At 30.1% G+C, this 14,374-nt stretch overlaps 1 protein-coding gene across 1 annotated transcript in view; it reads left to right on the forward strand.

Annotated features, from left to right (window-relative positions):
* Positions 1 to 9,488: 9,488 nt before the first annotated feature.
* The window catches only part of LOC129910575 (runt-related transcription factor 3), a 73,467-nt gene continuing 68,581 nt past the window's right edge, over positions 9,489 to 14,374 (forward strand). Inside the window, exon 1 of the mRNA XM_055987999.1 lies at positions 9,489 to 10,061. The gene's annotated coding sequence lies outside the window, so the exon portion shown is untranslated. The remainder of the gene's footprint in view (positions 10,062 to 14,374) is intronic.

The following is a 14,374-nucleotide window of genomic DNA, read 5'->3' on the forward strand; positions in this document are numbered from 1 at the left end:
TTTTCTGTAAAAAAAAAAAAAAATTAAAAGCAAAAAACTTGCTCTATTTTTAGTTTTTCTTTTAAAAGTTTTCCTCCAAAATAGAAAAAAAAAACTATAAAATAGTTCCGCGCATGTATATTTCGTAAAAGCGATAGACCGAAAAGAGTTCTGTTTACAATTTGCTTCTTTGCAATTTTCTTTGTTTTTTTCAAAAATAAAAAAAAAAAAAAAACAAAATGTAGAAAAAAAAACAAAAAAAATATATAAAAAGGAGAATTTCAGAGCGGGAGCTCCGCCCGTAAATAGGTACACGTGATTCGAATAGAGTCTCCCATCTCTATATCCGAAAGCATCCAAATCCAAATTATTTATTTCCTGGCTCCCGCTTCGGAGTAGTCCCAAATGAATGATGCCACCATCCAGCCAGCTAGCAGTTGGAGAATATTTTAACATTTTCCACGGAAACCAAAAAGAAAAGGATTTTGCCGCTGGGAGCTCTCCATATTGCAATAATGCATTCGGAGCTTATTTTCACATTTGTAAATGTGTTTGTTTCCCTGAAATGTGTGTGAGTGGATGCAAATAGAAATAAAATTTTCCTCATTTTCCAAATTATAATCATCGCACTACTTTGCTCCGCCCGCGCTCTCGTCGTCGTCGCCCTCTCTGGCAGCTCAAACTCTCTATTTGGTTACAGTGTAGCAACAAAATAATTTTAAACCCAACCCACCAGAAACCGCAACAAAATTCCCCCCGGAGGGGATTTTGGGGGTGATCCCAGCAACCTGAACAGAATAACAACAATCCTCCAGCTTCCAGCTTTAGAGCTCCAGCGGCTGATGGCTGATATTTGTATTTCATGCTCGTATATTTCTCTGCAACTGAGTAGAGTTGTATCTCTCGGATTTACTTTTCATCTGTGTGTTGTTTTGCTACTGTTTGGTTTGGTTTTGGGATTGCTGCTTCATGTTCTGGGTGGTCCTGCTGGCTGGCTGGATTGTTTTAAATATTGTGTGTGTGGTCCATTACAAAACATACTCAATACTATGAGAGCTGGAGAGAGTATGGTTAAAAGGGTTGAGGTGCATAGAGGCAATTTTGTTGCTTTACCATATACAAACTCGAAATATTTTGTGGACTTTGTTAAGAGCTTTCTGCAAAGCTTTTGACTAGAAGAGGCATGGATATTGGATATATGGAAATGCTATGATGCAAAAGTTTTCAAATCCTTGGGTTAGTTAAGTTGTTAAATTAAATTGAGCATAGAAACTTGGTGTAGTATGAAGACATAAAACCTGCATATTTGAAGTTCCAAATGATCTTTAAAGAAAGAGTTATTGTGTTACAGTTTGATAGAGAAGGAACAATCAAAAAGGAACATTGTTTTCATTTTTCTACAACGTTATCACATTTTTTATAATAATTTTTAAGAATTAAAACGTATGTGGTCACTGGGGCGTATGTGTAACCTTTTTTAAATAAGCATTAAAAATAATAGTTAATCCTGCACATTAAATTAGTTAAGAATTAAATTAAGATTAAAGGAAAAAGTAAAAGATAGGTGCAAAAAGTCATCACAAAGTGAGAGTAGAATATCAAAGACATTTTTATATGCAATGTTAAAATAATTTTGTATTGCATTCTTAAAATTTTCATAAGCTTTTTAATTTCCTCGTAAGTTTAAATAGTTTACAATTAAAGTAAAATACTTTTGAAAATTTTTAGTATGCAACATTTAAACATTGCATATAAATGTGTTGACAAAATTTGCAAGTAAATGGTTAAGTCGTTTTGGAGAAATCTAGAAAAAAGTGTAATAAACGTAAGAATATATATACAGTTAATAATATCTTGGAATGCAATATTACTAAGCCTAATTTTTAGTATAATTGTGCAAAATAAGAACCAAATCGATCAGACGCAAAGCCCAAGTACATGAATTTCACTTTGACACAGGGTTAGTATTGAGTAATCGATATCGATAGAACAAAACCTGAAAAAAAAAAACTAGAAGATGTTTCTTTTATTTATTTGGAAACGATTGAGCTGATGTCTTCATTAATTTTGTGATAAGGACCACCCTTATGTACAACTAGCAATAAAAATAAACACATTTCATGTTCAATTTTGACAGAAATGTTAAAAAGTGTCAGTCAAAATAAACTCCTTTCATTATTATTTTTAGTGAAAGCAATGTTATTCTTTGTATATACACTGAGGGAAAAGCCACCATAAAACAACGTGAAATCAATATGAAAACCACATTGATTTAACTATTATTCGGAATGATTTTGCGTTGAAGATGGACATTTTAAAATCAACGTGGAAATAAGGTTAATTTTTGATGGTTTCGTATCTTAAAGTCACATAAATCAAAGTAATTCAACTTTGAAACAACGACGTTTCAATTTCAATTTATTTTTTCCCTCAGTGTAGGTCAACAAAAATAAGGTTACAAAATGTTCCACATACACCACAGTGATCGTTTGAGTCTTAAGGTTAAACCTAATTGATACAAAATTTGCAATAGCTGGGACAAAAAAAATAATATAAAACAAAGTTTGTTTTTTGTTCTCTGCTTTTTCATATTGCTCATTTACTTTAATAATGTCATAACTCAAAAATCACAATTTGGAGAAGTAATTTTAATAAAGTCATCTTTAATCCTACAGAAAATCATAAATGTGATAAATGCATGAAATTTACATTTTTGGTAGTACTCAATATAAGAGTTATTTTGAGATATTGGGCCACCTTGTATTCCATCTGGAAGGGTAGATACAAGAGTTTTTCTGTGTTGCACTTGATTTATTGCATACCATAGTATAAGTAATAAAACAATTTTATTAATATGATACATGATTTTGAGTAATTTCTTAACTCACGATCGAATAAAATTAATACCAAAATGTCTTGACCATCATGTAAAATGTTATTGAACTCTTTATGAATAGGCTTGTACTTAAAGAGCAAGAATTTATTATTGTTAATAGGATTGTTAATACAATATATAACCCTCATTTTAAAATATTGGGCTACTTAATATTTTACGTCGAAGGGTGTTTATGACGATGCACAGAAAGCAAATTAAATGAATTTATGGAAAATTCGTTATTATTAGAAGGCCCATATGCATCCTCTTAGGTAAAATATTAAGTGGCCCAATATGAGAGATTTTGGGCAAAAGTGCAATGGTGTTGCATTGAAAGTGTTAAAAATGTATTCGATGCACTTTTTTTTTGAAAAGAATTTCAGAAGTTTCATTTAAAAGCAGAATTCTAAAGTCAAAATTTTGATCCCAATGAAAAAAAACGGACTAAGAAATATCGAAAAATCCATGTACACATGTGAACTCGATAGTTTAATTGCATATAGCTGATTGACTTTATCTTAAATCAAGTGTGTTTTTATTTCAGTATAATTTCAGCCTTAGACTAATTTTTAAAACAATAACAACTATAACAAAAAGTAATAACTCTCATAATTTTTCAGATTAAAAGCAAAGTCACTTTGTTATTATTTACTAAATTATTATACATAGATACATAAGCTAATAATACATAAGCTAATAAAACATATTACTGTTCTGTTTTAAAAAATGTGTTTGGCCATAATAAAAAAAATAAAAATTTTATATCAAATCAAATATAACATAACACATTTAAGAGGGGAAACCGACGAAGTTACGAATACCAGAGTTACGGGCAACAGAGTTACGAGCGTCAAAGTTACGCGAAACCGAAGTTACGAAAAACTAGAGTTACGAATTCTAAAGTTATGTTAAGCTATGACATGTGATTTTTGGGTTGGCAACAATTGCGAGGAAATATGGAATTATGGAAATACAGAACTATGTAAATGAGTAAAGCGAAAATGGGTGTTATTTAATCTTGTAAAATTTTGATTGGATAGGTAAAGATAATTACATATATGGTTTTGTTTTTGTGCGAGAAGATCTCAAAAACGTTGAAATAGAAAAAAAAAACATAAGTATACTTATGTAAGTTTGGGGGACATAATTGAAATTAACTTCTTATTTGTCTAACTAATATTGCACCTACGTATCGATATTCTCTTATTTATGTTTCCATAATTCCATATCGTTCCTCGCAATTGTTGCCAACCCAAAAATCCCATGTCATAGCTTAACATAACTTTAGAATTCGTAATTCTAGTTTTTCATAACTTCGGTTTCGCGTAACTTTGACGGCCGTAACTCTGTCGCGCGTAACTCTGTTATTCGTAACTCCGTTACCATTTCATTTAAGAGTTATGTTAATATTAGCTGAAGCGGTAGTTAGTTAATAATAACATTTTTTGTTTGAACTTTGAAATTATTAGGATAATGGTTTTACGTGCTTTAGCATTAACATTGATGCACTATTTATCTTTGTCATATTTTAAAAGATACAAAAAATAGGCATGTTTCTGGTAATAAATTTGAGGGTATACTATTATTTGCTTTTCTAACACTGAGACACTAAAATAATATAATAATATTTTTGTTCGTTATTGTTTTATAAAAATACAAAGCATCTTATCTAGAAGGATAAGAACATGATCAAAAAACTTTTTATATTTTTAACATCAAATTTTTCTATAAATTAAAGTTTTTAAGTTGAAATAGGACAATCACAAATCATCTCAATTAGAATGAAGTCCATATGGAATTACTTTTGGTCCTCATTGGAATTATTGCTTTTGCAGCTGTCTCTCAAGCTGCTACCGACTAAATTGTCCTAAGGAGCTTTGTGGAACTAAAAAAACACATTGCTTTCAACGCAACCGGGATAAGTTTTTAAAGCTATTAAAGCATATTTGAAAAAAAACACGACTTACGAACAAATTTACTAACTTCCTTTGTTCATATTTTTTACTAGAAATTTGCGAAAACTTGCTCCTCAGACAGAATAGACAGGTCACTACTTTCAAATCTTCACAATATGATAACAATTTTGCGTTTTATTTCGTTTGCAATTTTAAGGAGATAAATATGATTGATGGCCAAATTTATTCATCTGGAAAAAGTGCAAGTAAGTGTACCACTGGACAAAATCCAAACTTCAACGCATTATGTTCTGATAATGAAAAATATTAAAAGTTAATTGTGAATGAGACGGATATTCCGAAACGACCACCTTTTAAAAATATATAACCATTTTTATTGAAAGAAATATGAATATTTTTTTGAGATCAACAAGTAAAACCAGTAAAAAATTTATAGTTAATAAAATTTGAAAAATAATATTTTTTCGTTGCGTGGCGATATCCTGTCAAGGCATAGGGTTGCCACGCTTTAAAGTTAATTTTTTGAGTTTTTTTCGACAACACCACCCTGCTTAGGTATATGGTAAGTGTTAGAGGTGTAAAAAAAAAAATTATGCCAGAGAAAATTAAATTTAAAAATTTGAATATTCAGGATTTTTAGAAATTTGACATTTTAGAAGGGTTAAATTTAGATAAAGGTCAAAAAGCTATTTCCTTAACAAAAAGTGTAATATCGATACTGGAATCGATAGATATTGTTAAATTATTATAAATCACATATACAAACCCAAAATGTAAAAAATCTGCTACTCGAGACATGGACGTTTAAAAGTCCAAAAATCAGCACGAAAGGTATTTGAAATAATGTTTATGTTACAGTGGTCGGCAACGAAAATAGAGCTCAAACCAAACCATACTTTTCTAAAGGATTTTTGTGTGCTGATTCCGAATCCGAAATCAAAATTTCACTGGCACGTCACGTTTTCGAAATATTTTAATATTAACAGGTCAAAAACGCGTTTTTTTGGTACGTTTGACGTTGAATTTCATAATCGTTAATTTTTTTTTGTAAAACTACTTATGCAATCTCCAAAAACCATATTTTATCGTCTTAAATATGTAATTTTTTTTTTCAAAATAATTTTTTTCTACAACTAATTTGATATGTAATGTATAATATCTGAAAATCTTAAGTTGAGGTAACTTATTGTTTTTTGAAGCAGATTTGAAGTCAATTTCAGTTTTCGACTCCTGATTTAGATTTAGAAAATATATATTTTAAATCAAATGCCAAAAAATATTTCATTAAAAATTAGTTTTTGGGACTTTATAGCGAAAATAGTGATGAGCAGAGTTAAAAAACTAGACGTGATGGAACAATTCTATAAACAGTTTTCAATTCAGCACATTCAAGTTAATCAAAATCACCTTACAGAGTTCTTGTTCCTGACTTTTTTTTTTGTTTTTTGCCGACCAGTGTTATTAGAGAGCAAAAAACAAAACTCGACACGTACCTGCCAAATTTTTGATTTAACTAAGTTTTTGGCTCCTTTATATTTTAGAAGAATTACAGATTTTTACAATTCAATTCACTGTTTCGGTGAAATAGAGCAATTTTGATCATGTTATTGTCAAAATAAAATAAAGCACAAAAAATTATTTTCCTAATAATTTTAAAATTTCAAACAAAATAGAGTTATTATTAACTAACTACCTTAAGTCTCAGCTAATATTAACATACTTTATAAAGGTGTTATTTGTTTTGATATGTAAATTTTTAATTTTTTTATTATGGCCAAACAGATTTTTGAAAACAGAACAGTAAAGACGCGCGATTCTCAGAAATATGTTAGGTACAAATAATTTATTATTAGCAAACAATTATTTAGTAAATAATAACAAAGTGACTTCATTGTTATTTGTTTTAAAAATTATTCTGAAACCAAAATTAAACTAAAATAACAGCACACTTAAATAAAGATGAAGTCAGTCAGCTATTTTCTTCGGATCAAAATTCTGACTTCAAATTTCTACTTTTAAACTAAAATTTAGAGTTATTTTAAATCTGTTTATTAAAATTCTTCTTTTTTTTAAATTTCTTTTTCAAAACTCTACCTTTTAAAATCCTGCTTTTCAAAATTCTTGAACAAAAAAATCTGTTTACTAAGCAAAAATATACCAAAGTAAAAATGTAATTCAACTATTGTTTGAGTGTCAAAAATTATTTTTGTATTCTTGCTTAAATAAGTGAGAGGATAATTTTAAAAATTCAAAACTAAAAATTTTTTAAACAGTCAATTTTTTGAGTAAACAATTTTTTTCAAAACGGATTAATGAATTTCCTTGAAGTTTTGCTTCAATAAGTGAAAAAAATAATTTCTTCAAAAATTTAATTTTTTTTTTTAGTTTTCGAAAATTTTTATTAAAAATATTTAAAAAGTTTTTTTCGTAAAAAATTTCTTATAAAATTAATGATATTATTAAATTAAAATTATTCTTTTACGAAATATATAGAAAGCTATTAGATATCTATTTAAGTGAATAGTATTCTTTTTTTTTCCAAACATTTATTTTATGTAAATTCGAAAAAAAAGTCTTTTCTCTATTATTTTTAAGATCAAAGATGTCGTTCAAAACAAAATATAGATTTAATTAAAAAAAAAAAATATAAGATAAAATATCTACTCTGAATGTCCTTTCAGTAAAAATCCTTACAACAGAAAATATAATTCTCAATATCCAGAGAGTTAAATGAAAGCTTAATTAATATAACCCTTCTTTTTTAAATAGCTTCCACCATGTGCTCTATAAAACGTAAACAAACCATTTATTTCTTTGAAAACATACCAAATATATGTTACCTAGCTACCAATTGAGAGAATCCCTTGCAACCCTTTCGTATCACAAATTAACTTGTTTGCTTTGCAGAATCACTAAAAAGCTTTTTGGATTTCATGGAAATAAAACCCTACGAGTATCAAAAATCTGCAACCCTTCTCTGTATATGAAATTTTCTCTCCAAAAAGGTATCTGTTGCTTGTTATAAAATTCCGTTGCACATACCCCAGTCACTCTTAACATAACAGAATCACAACATTTTCCTAACAGACAAATTTTAAAATCCCTGTTATCACTTAAAAAAAACGTTTAAATTCAAAGCAAAAGGGGTGCACAAGTACACTATTAAACTAGATTATATTATATGTAGATGTTATCTGTAGTGTCTCTTTTTTTCAACCCCCATAACTATCATTCCTCCCACCTCCCCCAAAATTGATCTCCTTTCTCTCCATCAACTTACCCATCTTCAAGAGTATTTTCCAACTCATTTTCCCAACTATCGCGCCTCAGATGTGTGTAGTTTTTAGGTCTATTTCATTATGTAAATTTCTCCCGCACTTCACTTTTTATAGTGCCACCACCCCCATTCACCCTCCCCAAACCATCAAAACTGAACTCCTGTGCCACTTTTCATTTATTTATAACCCACATGAAGGGTATCCGGTGTGTTTAAATGAGCCTGTGTGCGTGTGTGATTTTTCCAATGCATTATCCTTGTTTCAAAAACCTGTTTTTTTCTTAGCAAAAAATATAAACTTTTACTATACCAAACCAGGAGAGCAGAGGGGTTTGAGGGGGGGTAGATGTTGATGAAGCATCCCTTTTTGTAACGGTTTTTGGTTGGTTTGTTGTTTGTCCGTCCATATCGTCGATATAGTCTCATTCACACATATCATTAAGCATATTGTCAGTGTATATTCCCATGTGTGTGTGTGTGTCTGTGTATATGTGTGTTAATGATCTCCAATACAAACAAAACAACTTCAGCAACTAAAAAAGCTCATCTAAGTTGGTGTAGATGAAATTATACCAACCGCACATACGCGGAGCTCCTGATGAGTACTCGCATGGGGGAAGGATGGGACAAGGGTGGTAAAAAGTGGGTGATGTTGGAGGGGTGGAATGGGGGTTCGGAAATGTGTAATGAAACTGGTTTTATTAATATAAATTTTCTCTCTCATTCTGTCGTCGATATGATGGTGTATGCAAATTGTGTTCCCCTCTCACATCATGTGTGGTCCTTCATACACATCATATCGGCAGGCAAGAAGGGTGGCATAGTCGTGGCAGCAATGACCATTACCATCAGCACCACCACCACCACCATCGCTATTGCCATATCGTCCTCTCGTCTCGATGCTTGTTATTATCTATCATCATAAGAGCGCGGCACGGAAGTGCAAACAAACCTCGACATCAGAGTGACTGAAGGGGGTTTGTCGTCGTATAGTTAAGTCTCCACTCGTATGCAAGCGATAGTGTGCGCCAGCTATATCTTTCTAATCAACATACTGTTTAGTTGGGCTAGCAAGCAAGTGCTCCTGGTGGATGCTTTCCATTGATACCGATTGTCGAGATATAGTAAACTCATCATAATGACGCGTAGCAGCTTCTGCTGCTGGATGTGCCTCCATTTATACCTATAAGCTGAAGAAGATCGTCGACAATGTTGATGCTGATGATAATAATGATGATGATGATGATGATGACGATGCTTTTCAGCTCCAGCCCCCTTTTTTAGAGAACCGTGTCGTCGTCGTCGTCGTAGTCATCCTCGTCGTGTCGTCGTGTGGCAAAGGCACACAAAACAAAATATACCAACAACACATCACAGGAATATACCTATACCATTTTCTCGATATTCCCTCGTTAGCGGTATCGCCACGTATACAACATGGTTTTCACTCACTCTTGAAACGGCCGTTGTGCGGACGTACATGTTTAGACGGAGTTTATGTCTGTTTTTTAATTCACTCACAGTTTTGACCACTTACTTGTCGGGAGTGTGTTCCGAGTTATTTTCTCGCAAAACGAAAAAAAGGTACATAGCGGCGGCGGATAATATTTTCAAATTTTTTTACTCTGTTGTAATAAAAAGAAAAAAAACAACAACAAAATAAAAATAAAATAATTTAAAAAAAATAAACAGATTCTACCCTTAAGCTTTTGAGTGTTGTGTTTTTAAAAAAGTGAAAGATAAAAATTATAATAATTTTACAGAAAATTTGAATCGAATTAAAAAAATTAAAAAAATTACCCCTGGCGGATAACCGATGGAAAAGTGTACAAGTGTGTGAGTGAAATTGTGAATTTCAGTGATTTGAAATACCTAATTAATAACAACAGTTATAATAACTCATTTATTGGAGATACAACACTTCTGCTGACTGAAACAAAAAAAAAAAAATTGGAGAAGGACTATCATCAACATAATAGATGACATCTTACGGTGGTAAATTTTAAGAATACAGGTACATATACTTACCCAGTTACAGCTCGAATTCAGGAAACAAAACATTATAAATGTTTCAATTGCGATGAGGTTTTAGTTACATTCAAGATGTATAGTGAAAATGTATAAAAGAAGTTATATTTAGATTTTTTTCTGGACTTCAAGCATCCAAAAAAAAAAACAAAGGAACATTGACAATCTCTTTTGATTGTTTCTTCCTAATTGTTTGGTTAAATAACTTATAAATAAAGCAAAACGATTGTTGTAACGGTCTATCTGTAATTAAACTTTTTTTTAAGACTTTATATTTTCAGCTTGAAGTTTAACAATTTTTAAACACCAATTACACTGTGCTACAAAATAAAAAAAAAATACACCCGAGAAATAACATTTTTTTTTTTTTTATTTTCAAAAAACCATTTTTACAGACTTTACGATGTAATCTATGAATATCTTAGTCATTTTTTTAACAATTGTCAATATGTTATATGTTTTTGGAAAGAAGATTTCCAGACCTTTTGAATGATGTAAATAAGTCTATTGTTTAAACAAATTAAGTGTAGGTTTTTATCCCATAAATCTTGAAAAAGTGATTTTTTTTTCTCAATTTTTTCAACTTTACCCAATTTTGTTTTGCAAAATAAAACAAACAAATTAATAAAGTTAGGTTATATTCTGAAAGAATATTTATTTAGGCACAAATTGGTGTATTGTTTTGTTGAATTTGACCAAAACTGCGGAATCTATGGTACTTTTCCCGTAAAAAGATATCATGATGTGAATTGCAAGGTGCACAATAGGGTGCTCGTTATTTTAAAATAATTAGAATTTGTATGCTCCTGAGATCTTATATGGTTGGAAATAAACAAAAAATAATATTCCCCTAGTTTCAAGTCTCTAACTTTATTCTAACACGTGCTGCCAAGCGGTTGAAGTTTCTTATGGGAATAAGTTGGGGTTTCTTGGACCTAGTTAAGGCATTTAAATAATTATTTTAATGCCTTAACTCTGGAATTTCAAATTCTTTTGAAAAATATCGAAAATAAAAAAATATAAATATTTCAAAAATACCTGTTAGAAAAATGAAGATACAACAAGTTTGTTGTGTAGGTATCTAGTAAGTCGTTATCAAGATATTCGGTGAAAGCGATTTATTTTGAACTATAAGGTTTTCATTTATTTTTACTCAAAAAATCACTCAGGATTTTTTCATAGAAATTATTTGACCAAAACACCAGTGCAATCATCTTGTTTAAACTTAAACAGCTAATAACTCTTGCTTCATTGTCGAAAACCTATTTTTTTTTATGTTAAAGCTCATTTGGCGGGTTATATACGAGTTAAATTAACAATTGAGCGGCCATTTTGAATTTTTGCTTGATATGTCATTTTGACACGTAAACAATAGATCTGTTTGGTTTTCTTATTTCCTCTTATTTACCCATTCTTTTTTTTATAACGCAATTTAAATACAATTATTATAATTTCTAACTCTCTAGCTTCTCTGTCCCATTTCTGAAATTACTCTATTTAAAGAAATAACATGAAACATAAAAATATAAAAACGACGGAAAAAATATATAATATAAATGACTTAAATATTAAACCACATTTTCAATTTTGTAACGAATATTTTTGGATTCGTCCCACTGTACCTACATGATTGAGTGACAATTTTGCTTCTATAATGCTTTACAGAAGCAACAATTACATCTGTAAAGCTTTATAGAACCAAATTTGTTTGTCCGAACGGTAATCTATTTTATAATCGCGTTCGTGCTTTGTGTCAAAAAATTATTATCTGTTTATTTTAATTTTTTAAACGACTAGAATTATTTATCTTGAAAAAGTGTGATATGTGATTTAATTTGGGGATTTGAAAAAATTAATGTGACAAAGCAACTATTTTAGTGAATTTCGTAATTTTGTTGATATAATTCTTTTAAAAATACTAAAATTTATCCATTTATTGGTCGGTTTAAGTGCAAAAATACGGTGGTAGGGCATTTAACCAGGAATTTGTACCAAACCAAAAAAAGATATGCCAAAAACAAGAAGATTCTGTATTAAATTAAGTGCATTTTTGCATGGTTTGTTGTCAAGAATAATACCGGATAAATCTAATTTTCTAAAAGTTTTAATTTAAAAAGAATCCACTTTATTTAATAAGAAACTTTTTTTATTTTTTGCGAAGAAATTTAAATTAAAAAATAAAAAAAATTGGCATCGACTGGTGATCGATTCTACAACCTTTGGGTCACTAGGCGAGTGCCATCAGGCTATCTCAAGGTGGAAAAATAGTATGATAAACTGCAACTTAAGCTGAGATCTGATAAAAACTTAAAAATTTGTTTAACTTGTTTCAATTTATCAAATACTTAAAAGATTTTCACAATAATTTTAAATCATTTCCTATGCAAATAGAATTTATTACACTGGTTTACAAGGGTTTTGTTGCCGAAACAAAAATATACTTTTCTGAGGGTTTTCGGTGTGCTGAACTCGAATCCGAAGTCAGAAATAACTTACTAATCAGCTCCCGTCTCAAAGATATTACCGTTAGAAAATGCAAAAAAACGTTTTTTTGAGTTCTTCGGACTTTTATCTTTTGTTTACGGAAAGTTGTTTGAGCATATTTAGTAACGGTTTCTATAAGAACTGTTTTCCATCTTTCGATACCTGTTTAAATCTTTTCAATATCTTTTGTATTGCTCGAAATATCTTAAAATGAAGTAAGTGGGTTTGGCTTCAAATATCATATAGGAGATAATGACGTTATAAAATTTATAAAAATACCAAACAACTGAGGATATCTCGGGCAGTAAAAAAGATATCGGAAAGATTTAAACAGATTTAAAAAGGTGGAAAATAGTTCTTATAAAAACCGTTACTAAATATGCTCAAACAATTTTCCTTATATAAAAGAATAAGGTCCGAAGTACTGCATTTTCTAACGATAATATTTCAAAAACGAGAGCTGATTAATTTTGTTTGACTTCGGATTTGAGTTTAGCACACTGAAAACCTTTCGAAAAGTATATTTTTGTTTCGGCAACAAAAAAAAAAGTTTAATTTTTTTAACCAGTGTTATAGAATCTTTTTATTTAAAGTGTTTTTTTTTTTTAAGTTGAAAATTATCATCAAAATGAAATGAAGTTTACTTTAAATTTAACAGAGATGGGATTTAAAGTGGGCATTAGGGTGGTTCAATTTTTTGGTTTTTACATTTCCGTTGTTCCCTACTCAAAAATTGCTTGCATATGTTTTTTGTATTACACACCTGAAATTTCAGCTTTTTAGGTGAAGTGTAAGTGGGCGCTCAACAGGCTCAAAGTTTTTGCTCAGATGCTGTTACAGCTGGGTAATGCCTAGTAATTAACTTTTTCTTTAATTTATCAAGCGAATTAAGTTGTGATGCGGTAAAGTTTTCATGATATGTTTTTTTTTTCTTTCACAAAACACTAATAGTTAAGTGATATTTTCACAGATAAAATTTTTGTGCATTTAAATTCGTCTGTAAGTATTTTTTGCTTAAAGTTAAAACAAAACAGAATTAATCAATGAAATACAAGCTAGTGACTCAAAACCAAAAAAAAAAACATGAAAACCATTTACTTGGTTGTCGGGAACATGCGTGCTTATCATGTTTAGGCCAAATTCCAACTCCAAGCCAAGTCCTAATACGATGTAATCAGATATTAAGGGTGACAAAGTCTAATACTTCAAAGCTGATGAGCGCCCTCTTCCTTTTACTTTTGAGGGCTAAAACTTTCAGCATATGTTGGTATTGATGTCTGTAGCAAAATAATGGGTAGGGAAGTATGTAGATATTGAATTATATGGTTTATTTTTTTTGCCTTATAACGTGGACCACACTAGTGGGCATCATCTTATTTTAAAGTGCCTCATTTTCTTCGTGCTGTCGTTAATTAAAAATTATAACATTAATTTCTATTAAAACTAAAAAATTGGTCAAATCTAACAAATGATTTCAACGAAAAAATAAAATTGAAACCAAAGAAATCGTTGGTACTAATTTTCCTGTCACCTGTAATACACTATTTCAGTTCGTGCATCATTGTTGTGATTGTAGCTAAAGCTTATGAACATCTGTTATTAACCAACACTAAGGATTATCGAAACATATGTACGTATTTGAGTTTATTCAATATTTCACTGACTTTTTTTCTGCTTCAATTTCCTATATCCAATAATGAACATTTTGGTATTACTAATACAAATCTATTTATTTGTATAGAGAGAACGAAAAACTCAATATGACAAACATGCATTTGTCTTAGTTTCGGGAAACGAAACCACTATTTTTGAAAA

Source organism: Episyrphus balteatus, chromosome 2 (assembly GCF_945859705.1).
Source record: "Episyrphus balteatus chromosome 2, idEpiBalt1.1, whole genome shotgun sequence".
NCBI classification, from domain to species: domain Eukaryota; kingdom Metazoa; phylum Arthropoda; class Insecta; order Diptera; family Syrphidae; genus Episyrphus; species Episyrphus balteatus.